This window comes from Pelodiscus sinensis, chromosome 2 (genome assembly GCF_052426305.1).
Source record: "Pelodiscus sinensis isolate ZL-2025 chromosome 2, ASM5242630v1, whole genome shotgun sequence".
NCBI lineage: Eukaryota > Metazoa > Chordata > Testudines > Trionychidae > Pelodiscus > Pelodiscus sinensis.
Window position 1 is genome coordinate 261,817,047 of NC_143053.1, and position 10,638 is coordinate 261,827,684.

General features: G+C 47.6%; 1 pseudogene; it reads left to right on the forward strand.

Moving 5' to 3' along the window:
- Window positions 1-7,212: 7,212 nt before the first annotated feature.
- Window positions 7,213-9,254, forward strand: LOC149525489 (GTPase IMAP family member 4 pseudogene; annotated as a pseudogene).
- The last annotated feature ends 1,384 nt before the right edge of the window (window positions 9,255-10,638 follow it).

A 10,638-nucleotide genomic window follows, 5' to 3' on the forward strand; every position in this document is an offset into this window, starting at 1 on the left:
ATGAATCCCTTGGGAGTCTCTTCATGGAGAGGGAGGGACTCAAAGATTCTGCCCTTTTTGAAGGCATGGTGCGCATAGGCCTCCTTTCCCCTCAACAGCCCAGGAAGGGAGCAAAAAATCTGAGGAGTTGGTCTGCACTGCCAGCTAGAATCAGAAGTCAGAGACCTCCCAAAAGAGGACTGGAGTGACTCATCAGGAAGTCTGTGTCACAGAGAAGGGGACAACCAAGGAAGGGGATGTCAGACTGGTGGAGAGCTAATTCTCAGAGCAGCCACAAGAGTGCCCCAGTGGGAAGTAGTAAACCCTTCATTTGATTACATTTCATGTGCCATGACCAAGCAAAAGAATCATTGAAAACTAAGACAATTGCAGGGTTACAGAAAGTTTAAAATACCTAGAATAAGGTAGCCATTAACCAATCTCTCCCTGATCTGTTTGGCTGATCACTAATCACTCCTCCCTTCTCCCCACCCTGGCATATACTCATAGTGAAACTGAACTTTGTCCCTTATTGAGCATATCAGATGCCAGAAGAAAAACTCCTCTTTCCTGGTAAAACAGCAGCTGCAGTAGCTTGGCAGAACAGTGAAGAAGTTGGCGAGATTTGCACGAAGAGCACACGGCTGTTCCTCAAGCTGAGAACGCGGTGAGGAGGTATTTATGTATATATGTATGTGGGAGGGAGAACTCCTGTTAAAAGTTTAAGAGGAAGTTTGTGAAAATACAGGAGTCACAGGGCAGAAACAAGTTACAGAATGATTTTTTCTATGGGTTTCTCTAGCTGAGAAGATAGCTCTTCAATGTACAAAAGTGTAAGCTATTCCTGTGGGTGTGGGTGCTGTTCCATCTAGTGGCACTGAGATGATTTACAAAGAATAATGAATCTAGTCAGCAGCCTTAACTAAGAAGCATGGGGCTTTTAACTTACATGACAGCATTGTGCATTTAGGTCCCTAGTTCAATTCCACCTGCTGACAACTAGGATCTGTCAGCGTATGTTTACACTGTCACCCTAGTTTGAACTAGGGTGGCTAATGTAGGCATTTGGAGTTGCAAATGAAGCCCAGGATTTAAATATCCCGGGCTTCATTTGCATCTTGCCGGGAGCTGCCATTTCTAAATCCCTCTTAGTGCGGACTCCGTGCCCGCGGCTAGATGCAGCACAGAGTAGGTAGTTCGAATTAGGCTCTCTAATTCGAACTACTGGTACACCTCACTCCGTGTGGGTGCTATTTTTAAATCCCCCTTAGTCCAAACTGACTGTCCGCGGTTACACGCTGCAAGTTAACTCGAACTAAGTCCTTGATGAAGAGCCACAGTAGCAGTGGAGACAACATGAAGACCTGGGGCAAAGTTGTTGAGGAATAAAAAAAAGCACCACCACGCTGGGGGAAAATAGGTGCTGGTACATCTGGCCCAGGGCATAAGAACATAAGAACGGCCGTACTGGGTCAGACCAAAGGTCCATCTAGCCCAGTGTCCTGTCTACCAACAGTGGCCAGCACCAGGTGCCCCAGAGAGGGTGGACCAAAGACAATGATCAAGCGATTTGTCTCCTGCCATCCCTCTCCAGCCTCTGACAAACAGAGGCCAAGGACACCATTTTATCCCCTGGCTAATAGCCTTTTATGGACCTAACCTCCATGAAATTATCTAGCTTCTCTTTAGCCATAAAGATATTAGCATACTGTGGGGCCATGCGTGTACCTATGGCTGTGCCGCTGATCTGGAGGTATAAGTTGTGGGTGAGAACAAAGTGACATAGGTCTGCTATCAGGTTGGCAGTGATGTCCTCTGGGATAGTGTTTCTAATTGCTTGTAATCTGAGGAAGTGGGTCTGGCCCACGAAAGCTCATCACCTAATAAACCATCTTGTTAGTCTTTAAAGTGCTACATAGTCCTGTTTTTTGTTTCAGCTACACCAGACTAACACGGCTACATTTCTATCACTGCACTAATGACGTACTTCTTCCTGGGTTCTCCTGACTCTGTAATGGAAGTGGGAAAAGGTAAGTTGGAGGGGTTGGGGAGGGGAATGGGAGCGGGAGTGGAAGCTGCTTTAAAACAAGCCTGGGCAGCTGGCTAGGCAGCTCTGTGTTCCTGTGCCCCCTCCCCTTTCCTCCCATATAACTCCAGCTGCTTGGCTCCTGTTCAGAGCACAAGGCAGGAAGAACCTAGAAGAGAGGGAGCCATCCAGATCTAAGAATGACACTGTGCTAACCTGGTCCTCTGATGCTTATGTGTGCTGAGCACCCATGTTATTTAGACACTGCTGAGGTGCAGAAAGAAAATAAGGATTTAATTCCTCATTCTTTCCACAGAGCTGAATTACACCAGCTTTGAAAAATGAAAGATTTAAGACACATAAACAACTGAAATACTACAAACCCCATTTCCTAGATGATAGAGAGCACAGCAACATGGGCACAAAATTGCTCAGAAATGAGTCCATTACATAACAAACACTGTATGCTTGAAATTAGAGATTAACAACTATTTCAGGGTATGTCTACACTACAAAGTTAGTTCGAACTAACGTCCGTTAGTTCGAACTAACTTTAATAGGTGCTACACTAGCGCTCCGCTAGTTCGAATTTGAATCGAACTAGCGGAGCGCTTAGTTCAAACTAGGTAAACCTCATTTTACGAGGACTAACGCCTAGTTCGAACTAGCTAGTTCGAACTAAGGGCTGTGTAGCCCTTTAGTTCGAACTAGTGGGAGGCTAGCCCTCCCCAGGTTTCCCTGGTGGCCACTCTGGCCAACACCAGGGAAACTCTATGCCCCCCTCCCGGCCCCGGACCCCTTAAAGGGGCACAGGCTGGCTACGGTGCCCGTGCCAGGTGCAAGCCTGCCAGCACCCAGCTAGCAGACCCTGCACCTGGCACGGCACAGAGCCACCCACCCGATGCCCCCCAGCCCACCCCCTCTTGCCGGGACCAGGCTGGCGGCTCCCGGGAGCTTGCCCTGGACCGCAAGAGGCGGGCATCTTCCTGGGCTAGTGCGGACATCGTGGACCTTGTCCACGATCTCCGCACTAGGCACAGGAAAGTGGCCGTCTAGGGCAGGAGAGCTGCCAGCCTGGCCACCCAGGAGCAGGTGTGCATGAAAATCAAGGGGGTCCACTGAGACCCCCGACTCTGAGCCGTGAGCTTACAATGGCCGTCCTGGGTCAGTCCAAAGGTCCATCTAGCCCAGTAGCCTGTCTGCCGACAGCGGCCAACACGAGGGACCCTGGAGGGGATGGACCGAAGACAGTGACCAAGCCATTTGTCTCGTGCCATCCCTCTCCAGCCTTCCACAAACTTTGGGCAGGGACACCACTCCTACCCTCTGGCTAATAGGACTCCATGGACCCAACCTCCATGACTTGATCTCACTTCCCTTTAAACTCTGTTCTAGTTCTAGCCTTCACAGCCTCCTGCAGCAAGGAGTTCCACAGGTTAACTATTTGCTTTGTCAAGAACAACTTCCTCTTACTAGTTTGAAGCCTGCTACCCATTCCTTTCCTTTGGTGTCCTCTAGTCCTTCTTTATGGGAACTCAGGAAGAACTTTTCTTGATGCACCCTCTCCACCCAACCCCTGCTTTTAGAGACCTCTATCCTGTCCCCCCTCCGTCTCCTCTTTTCTAAGCTGAACAGTCCCAGTCTCTGTAGCCTTTCTTCATCTGGGACCTGTTCCCAACCCCTGATCATGTTAGTTGCCCTCCCCTCTCCCAGCCTTTCTCTTCCCCTCTCCCACCTCCTTTTCCCAGTTTTTTTCAATAAAGACAGAGTCAATGTTGGAAGAAACGTTATCTTTATTTTGTACATCAATAAGAAGGGGGGCTAGGGAAGGGTAAGTGGAAGGAGGTGAGGGAGGAATGGGGTACGAGCCCCCGATGGGGAGGACTGGGCTGGCTCTGCGGGCTTCTGGGGGTGGAAGCTCTCCTGCAGCCCCCCAATTACTCCCTCTCCCCAGATGGCAGCCTGCGGCAAGTGCAGCCGGGCTGATGGCCGAGTGGTGTGATGTGCCCAGTGTGGGCACTCAGGGCACTCCAAGCCAGAACTTCTTTGCAAGCGGGGCACCCCTTAGAACTGTGTGTCCGGGGTGGGGGTCAGGACCCTTTAAGCGCAGCCCTCGGCTAGCCTGAGACAGCATCTCCATGCTCTAAGTCCTCCTTTTATGCCCTGCCGGCACTGCTTCCGGCCATCCTTAAGCCCTGTTCAGAGTCCACTCAATGTGGACTTGCTAGTTCAAACTAGCAAAACGCTAGTTCGAACTAGTTTTTAGTTCTAGATGCGTTAGTTCGAACTAGCTTAGTTCGAATTAACTAATTCGAACTAAGTTAGTTCGAACTAGCGCTGTAGTGTAGACGTACTCTCACTTTGTGTATCAATACTAATCACAAGTATTTTGTTTGCTATACCAAGAAGATGAACATTTTCTTTTATGCCTCAGAGGAACAGATACAAATAAGATATCAAATGGCTATGGAAAATTGTTCAGTATTAATATTTCTTTTTATCTGGTTTCATATTAAATGTTAATTATTCCATGCTTTAGTATTTTTCTTTGATAGTATTATATATACACACACACACACACATGCGAAAAACCCTGTAAACCTAATTTTTTTAGGAATAAGGGTTCTTTTTAAAGAGGGGGGTTTGCGAAAAAAAGCTGCATCTAGATTGCTTGTTTTTGTGAAAACCTCAGAAGAGGATATGCAATTGAAGCATGAGAAGTTTCTAATCAGCACTTCATATGCATTTCCTCTTTCGGTAGAGGAAAACAGTCTAGACGCACACTTAAAGGGAACACTGCTGACCGAGCACACTGCTCTTCCAATCCTGAGTCTCTCTGGTGTAGAGATGGCCCAGATTGCTTGGGCCTTTGGGTGTGTCTATACTACCTCCCTAGTTTGAACTAGCGGGGTAATGTATGCATACTGAACTTGCTAATGAAGCCCGGGATTTGAATTTCCCGGGCTTCATTAGCATAAAGCCGGCACCGCCATTTTTAAAAGCCGGCTAGTGTGAACCCCGTGCCGCGCGGCTACACGCGGCACGGGCTAGATAGTTCGGACTAGCAAGCCATTCCGAACTATCTGTACGCCTCGTTCCACAACATAACACGAGGCGTTCAGATAGTTTGGAATAGCTTGCTAGTCCGAACTATCTAGCCCATGTCGCGTGTAGCCACGCGGCACGGGGTTCGCACTAGCCGGCTTTTAAAAATGGTGGCGCCGGCTTTATGCTAATGAAGCCCGGGAAATTCAAATCCCGGGCTTCATTAGCAAGTTCGGTATGCATACATTACCCCCCTAGTTCGAACTAGGGGGGTAGTGTAGACATATCCTTTGTGATGAGGACCAATATGAATTGGTGTCTCTGATGAGGCCTTTACACCATTGTTCACTCCACCCTATGCTGAACTGAGGTGAGCGATTAGTGCAATAATATCCTGATTCAACTCTTAATCAAATCAGTGAACAGCTTCCCAATGTAGAGTAACTTGAATGAGAGGCAGAGGACCTAAATAACTACGCTAGTCAGCATGCCTGGGGAAATGGCACCCTGATCCTCTAATCCCCATTTCCCTTGGCTGCCATGGGCTCTCCCACCCCTGGACTCCCATCGTGTGACCCTGTTACCATTAACTCCTACCTCTCCTGCACCCTAACTCCTACACTGTGCACTGAATTCCAACATTGTCTCCTTCACCCCCACCTCTGCACTATACCATCTTCACGCCCCCCTGTACTTCCCTCCCACCTGCACCCCCAGCTCAAGCCCTGAATTGCCAGTGCACCTGCCACACTGCCTCCCTGCCCAACATCACCTTATTCCAGTGGTTTGCAAACTTTTCGTCTGTTGGCTCACGTGGCCCAACACAAACCTTTCCATGGACCACTGGTTGCTAACAGAAACTCACTGTTAATTACATAATTAAGCCCAGCCCATTTTGCCAGTGCTGCAGCAAGACAGAATGGTTTAATTTAACCAGTAAGAAAGGAAATACTAATTTGAATTATTAAACAGAGTAAGCACGTTAACTCTTGTGTTAGTTTATCAAACTTCATTTTAAATAAATCAAAATATTAATTTCTGTGCAACACAAACAGTTCCCATGTTTTCTCTATGGCAGGGGTGGGGAACCTTGTTTGCTTTGGAGGCCACCAACCCACAGAAAAAGCAAATGGGGACCACACACACGCAAGAAGCAAAAAAACCCTCCAACCTGCCAACTCTCACTGGTGTGGCCCCCAACTGAGACACTTCTCTCATCTGGCACTCCAGCCCTGTTGGAGTAGGGGTAGGAACAGGGAGGACTGAGGTTCAAGGCTTCCCATAGCCCAGATTTACTCTTCTGGGATTCCAAGGATAGTAGATTTTATGGACCCACCTAATCTCTGGGGTTGGGGCAAAAATGAGGAAGGGTTCAGTGTGTGGGACAGGACTGCCAGTGAGAGGAATGGAGATGCAGCATCTGGATGGAAGGTGGGAACAGGAAGGGGAGAGGTCTGGATGGGAGGAAGAGTGCAGGAACAGACTGGGAGTAGAGCATCTGGCCAGGGGTGTGAGTGCAGGAGCAGGATGGTGGTAGAGTGTCTGATCAAGGGAGAGTGTGGAGGAGCAAGGTGAGGTTGGATGTTTGGGCAGGGGCCGGGTGAAGGTGTGGGAGCAGGATGGTGGTAGGGTGTCTGACCAGTGGAGAGTGTGTAGGAGCAAGATTGGGTAGAGTGTTTGGGCAGGGGGTGGAGGAAGGTGCAGGAGTGGGTTGGTGGAAGGGTGTCTGACCAGCTGAGAATGTGCAGGAGCAAGGTGGCGTAGGGTGTTTGGGTGGATAGCAGGGAAGGTGCAGGAGCAGGATGGTGGTAGGGTGTCTGACCAGTGGAGAATGTGCAGGAGCAAGGTGTTTGGGTGGATGGGAGGGAAGGTGCAGGAGAAGGCTGCAGATGTGGGCCTCTGAGTATGAATGGCTGGGCACTTACTTGACTTCATGCCCCATTCTGGCCCCAGGCACCCCCTCTGCTGCTCCCTTTGGCCAGATTCTACCGGAGCCCACTGCCAGCTTCCCTCTGGGAGGCGGGGGAGAGAAATACCCAAGCCTTGCTGTGCAACCCACCTTGGGGGGAAGAAGTGCTGCTGTTCCCCCAGCTGAGACAGGGAGGAGCAGCTCTTCTTCCCTGCAAGCCAGATCACACAGTGAGAGTTCTCTTTGTAACACCATGAATCTCTCACCCTTGTTCCCAACAGCCCCAGAGGATGCCGGCTGCTACACCAGGGAATCAGAACTGAGACTTGTCCTTGTAGGTAAAACGGGAGCTGGGAAAAGCGCAACAGGCAACACCATCCTCGGCAGGAAAGTGTTTGAGTCCAAACTCTCACCAAAGTCGGTCACTGAAAAATGCAATAAGGGGACAAGTCTCTGGAAAGGGAGGCGGGTGGTGGTGATTGACACGCCTGGCATTTTTGATACATGTGTCCCGGTGGAAGAAACATGTCAGGAGATCAGTCGCTGTATTGTAGCCTCCTCCCCAGGGCCCCACGCCATCATGCTAGTGGTGCCCCTGTCCCGTTACACCGAGGAGGAAAGAAAAGCAGTCACACGCATCCAAGACATTTTTGGAGCCGAGGCCACAAGGTACATGATCCTGCTATTCACTCGGAAGGATGATTTAGAGCACCACAAATTAGAAGAGTTCTTAAAAGACTCTGATTCCCAGAAACTTAGGGAGCTGGTGGGGAAGTTTGGAGACCGATACTGCGCTTTCAACAACAGAGCCACAGGGGAAGAGCGGGATGCCCAGGTGGACGCACTGCTGGGCATGGTGGAGGGGATGGTGATGGAGAACGGAGGCACATGCTATACGAATGAGATGTATCAACATACCGAGAAGAAACTTCAGGAGAAAACAGCAAAGCTGAAGAAAGCCTACACGGCGCAGCTGGCAAGAGAGAAAGAAAGAATAACCCGTGAGTGTGAGGAGAAAATAAAACAACTAAAGGAAGAGTTCAAAATAAGCAAAAAGCAGCAGCAAGAAGAAATGGAAAGAATAATTCAGCAGAAAGAAATAGCAGAAAAGGAAGCGATTTTGCAACAACAAAAATTAAGATGTCTAGAAGAAACAGAGAGAGCTTATGCTGTGAAACAAGCCCGAGCCAGGGAAGCAGCTGAAAGTGATATAACATGGAAAGGGATGTTGGATGTCTTTAAATTAATTTTTGAAGCAGTTAAGGGATGGTTTACAGATGAGGACTGAGCTACATTTAGTTTCTTTAGCCTGTTATTCTAAGGCTATACAAGTCACAAATGATGTTTCTCTCTTTTTTATGCCTACAAACCCACCATTGTGCATCTTAGGGCCAAATTAATAGCTGTCCAGCTCCACCAAAGCCAGGAGAGCTATGCAAGCAATGAAGTGGGCCTTGATTACCAAGATACCTTCCCACATGTGCTGGGGAATCTATTGCATGCTTTCATAATCAGTTCCAAAGGTTAATTTCTAGAGGTTTTGTTCCCTTTTCAAAAGAAGAAGACTATGAAAATAGCATTCAAAGCTCCGTGTTCTTCTCTCAGGGCATATCTATAGTTACAGGAACATTGACGCTCCAGAGGTCAGTCTTCTGCCATTTGATTTAGCAGATTTAGTATAGGCCTCCTAAATCAAATTCCAGTGTCTGTCCTTGGCAGCGTCTGGTTCTCTTCCTTTTGCAAGGAGTAATTCTGGATCGAATTTCCTCACATAGAAGTTAAAAAGATCTTTTTTTCCATTGTTATGATTGCAAACCCAGTCTGGGATCTGAAAATTAAACATGCTTTTTTTGCTTTATCTGTCACTGGTCTTAACAAAGGGTCTTAATTAGCAATGTGGTTGTATTACTTGCTATTGCAAAATTGGGATGGCTAGGGTTGCCAATAGTTTTCTTAGCTTTAATATGTGACATTTGTATGCATTCTATGCAAGGTTTTGTCATGAGCTTTAGGCATAGAGAGCTGAAGTTGGAGAAGAAATTGCTTGTAATTTTTAGTTTTGATTGCTCTTTTTCCTTTGCCAAAGCATGTTTCTGTATTTATGAAATATGTGTTTGCTGCCATCTGTTATCAGAAAGTAAAGATGATCATACATTTGGCTTGTATGTACAGAATGCTTCTAGTGATACAATTATGTGAGCTTGGCTCTAGACGCAAATGGGAATATCGATGATTTCTGATGCTTTCATATTTCTTGCATATACTTTTTTTAATATTATTAAAATGTAGGTCTGAGTTTGCTAACATTAAAAACGTCTCCAAAGCTGAAGTCGTGGGTGTTTCCTGACCCCTTTGCAGGGGTATGAGTAGAGTAATTGATGCAAGGAGCCTTACTATCCCCACCTCAGCTGTTCAAAGCCCAGGCACAATTGAAGTTGCTTTACTCTGGAAGTATAGACAGACACTACTGTCTACAGCCACCCAGTCCCTACCAGCAGGTGCAGGGAAGTGAGGGCCTAGCCCCTCACACCTCTTGATCAGCCCAAGTAATCAACTGGATATACAAGGACTAGCAGGCTTTAGCATCCTAGAGTCCTCCCTGCAGCTGGCTCAGTATCGTGAGCCCGCTAAATGTTAAAACAATTGATGGATGAAATAAACAACTGGTGGATGATGGTGAGTAAGAAAATGCAAGGAACGGGAGAAGGCTACAGGTTGTGATGAAAAGTGAACAATTGGGTCTTTCGACAAACGTACTAATGACCTTTGCACAAAAAGTCGGAGTGTGGTAATGAGACTGGCTGATGATGCTAAGTTGAGACAGCATGTAAATCCAGAGAAGGGTGAGAATTTTATACACAAAGCACTGGATGACCTGGAAGACAGGAGAGACAGGAATGGCACAATAATACAAAGTTCAATGCTATGGACATTAAGTATAATAAATGTTTCTGCTACAAGATGGGGGCTCATCAGTTGGAAGTAGCAGAACATAAGAGCGGCCAGGCTAGGTCAGACCAAAGGCCCATCCAGCCCAGTGTCCTGACTGCCCACAGAGGTCAATGCCAGGGGCCCCAGAGGGAGTGAATGGAACCGGGAACCATCAGGTGATCCCTGCCCCCCTGCCACACATTCCCAGCTTCTGATAACAGAGGCCAGGGACAACAGCACCACTACTCATGCCTGAGTGATTTACTTCATCACACGTTGCATAGGAGCCACCAAACTGATGTGGCTGTGAAAAATATAAATACAACCCTAAGGTATTTCAGGAGAGGCATTTCCAGTAGAGCAGGAGCAGTGTCAGCTGCCATTGTACAAGGCACCAGTAACACCTCATCAGAATACTGGATGTGATTCTGGTCACCCATATCTAAGAAAGATACATTTGATCTGGAAGAATGGCAGAGAAGAGCCACTAGATGGTCACTTAATGGAAGGCCTATCTGTTGAGGGGAGACTGGAAGAGCTTGACTTGTTGAATCTAACAGAACTGAGAGGGGATCTGACTGGTCTCTACAAATACATAGATCGGGTAGGAGATACCAGAGAGGGAAAGGAGCTAGTAGCACTAAAGAACATAGTTGGCACACAAAGAAACAGGTATAAACTGGCTATGATCAAATTCAGGCTAGAAATTAGAGGCAGTTTACAAACCTTTAGAGGGCTGAGGTTCTGG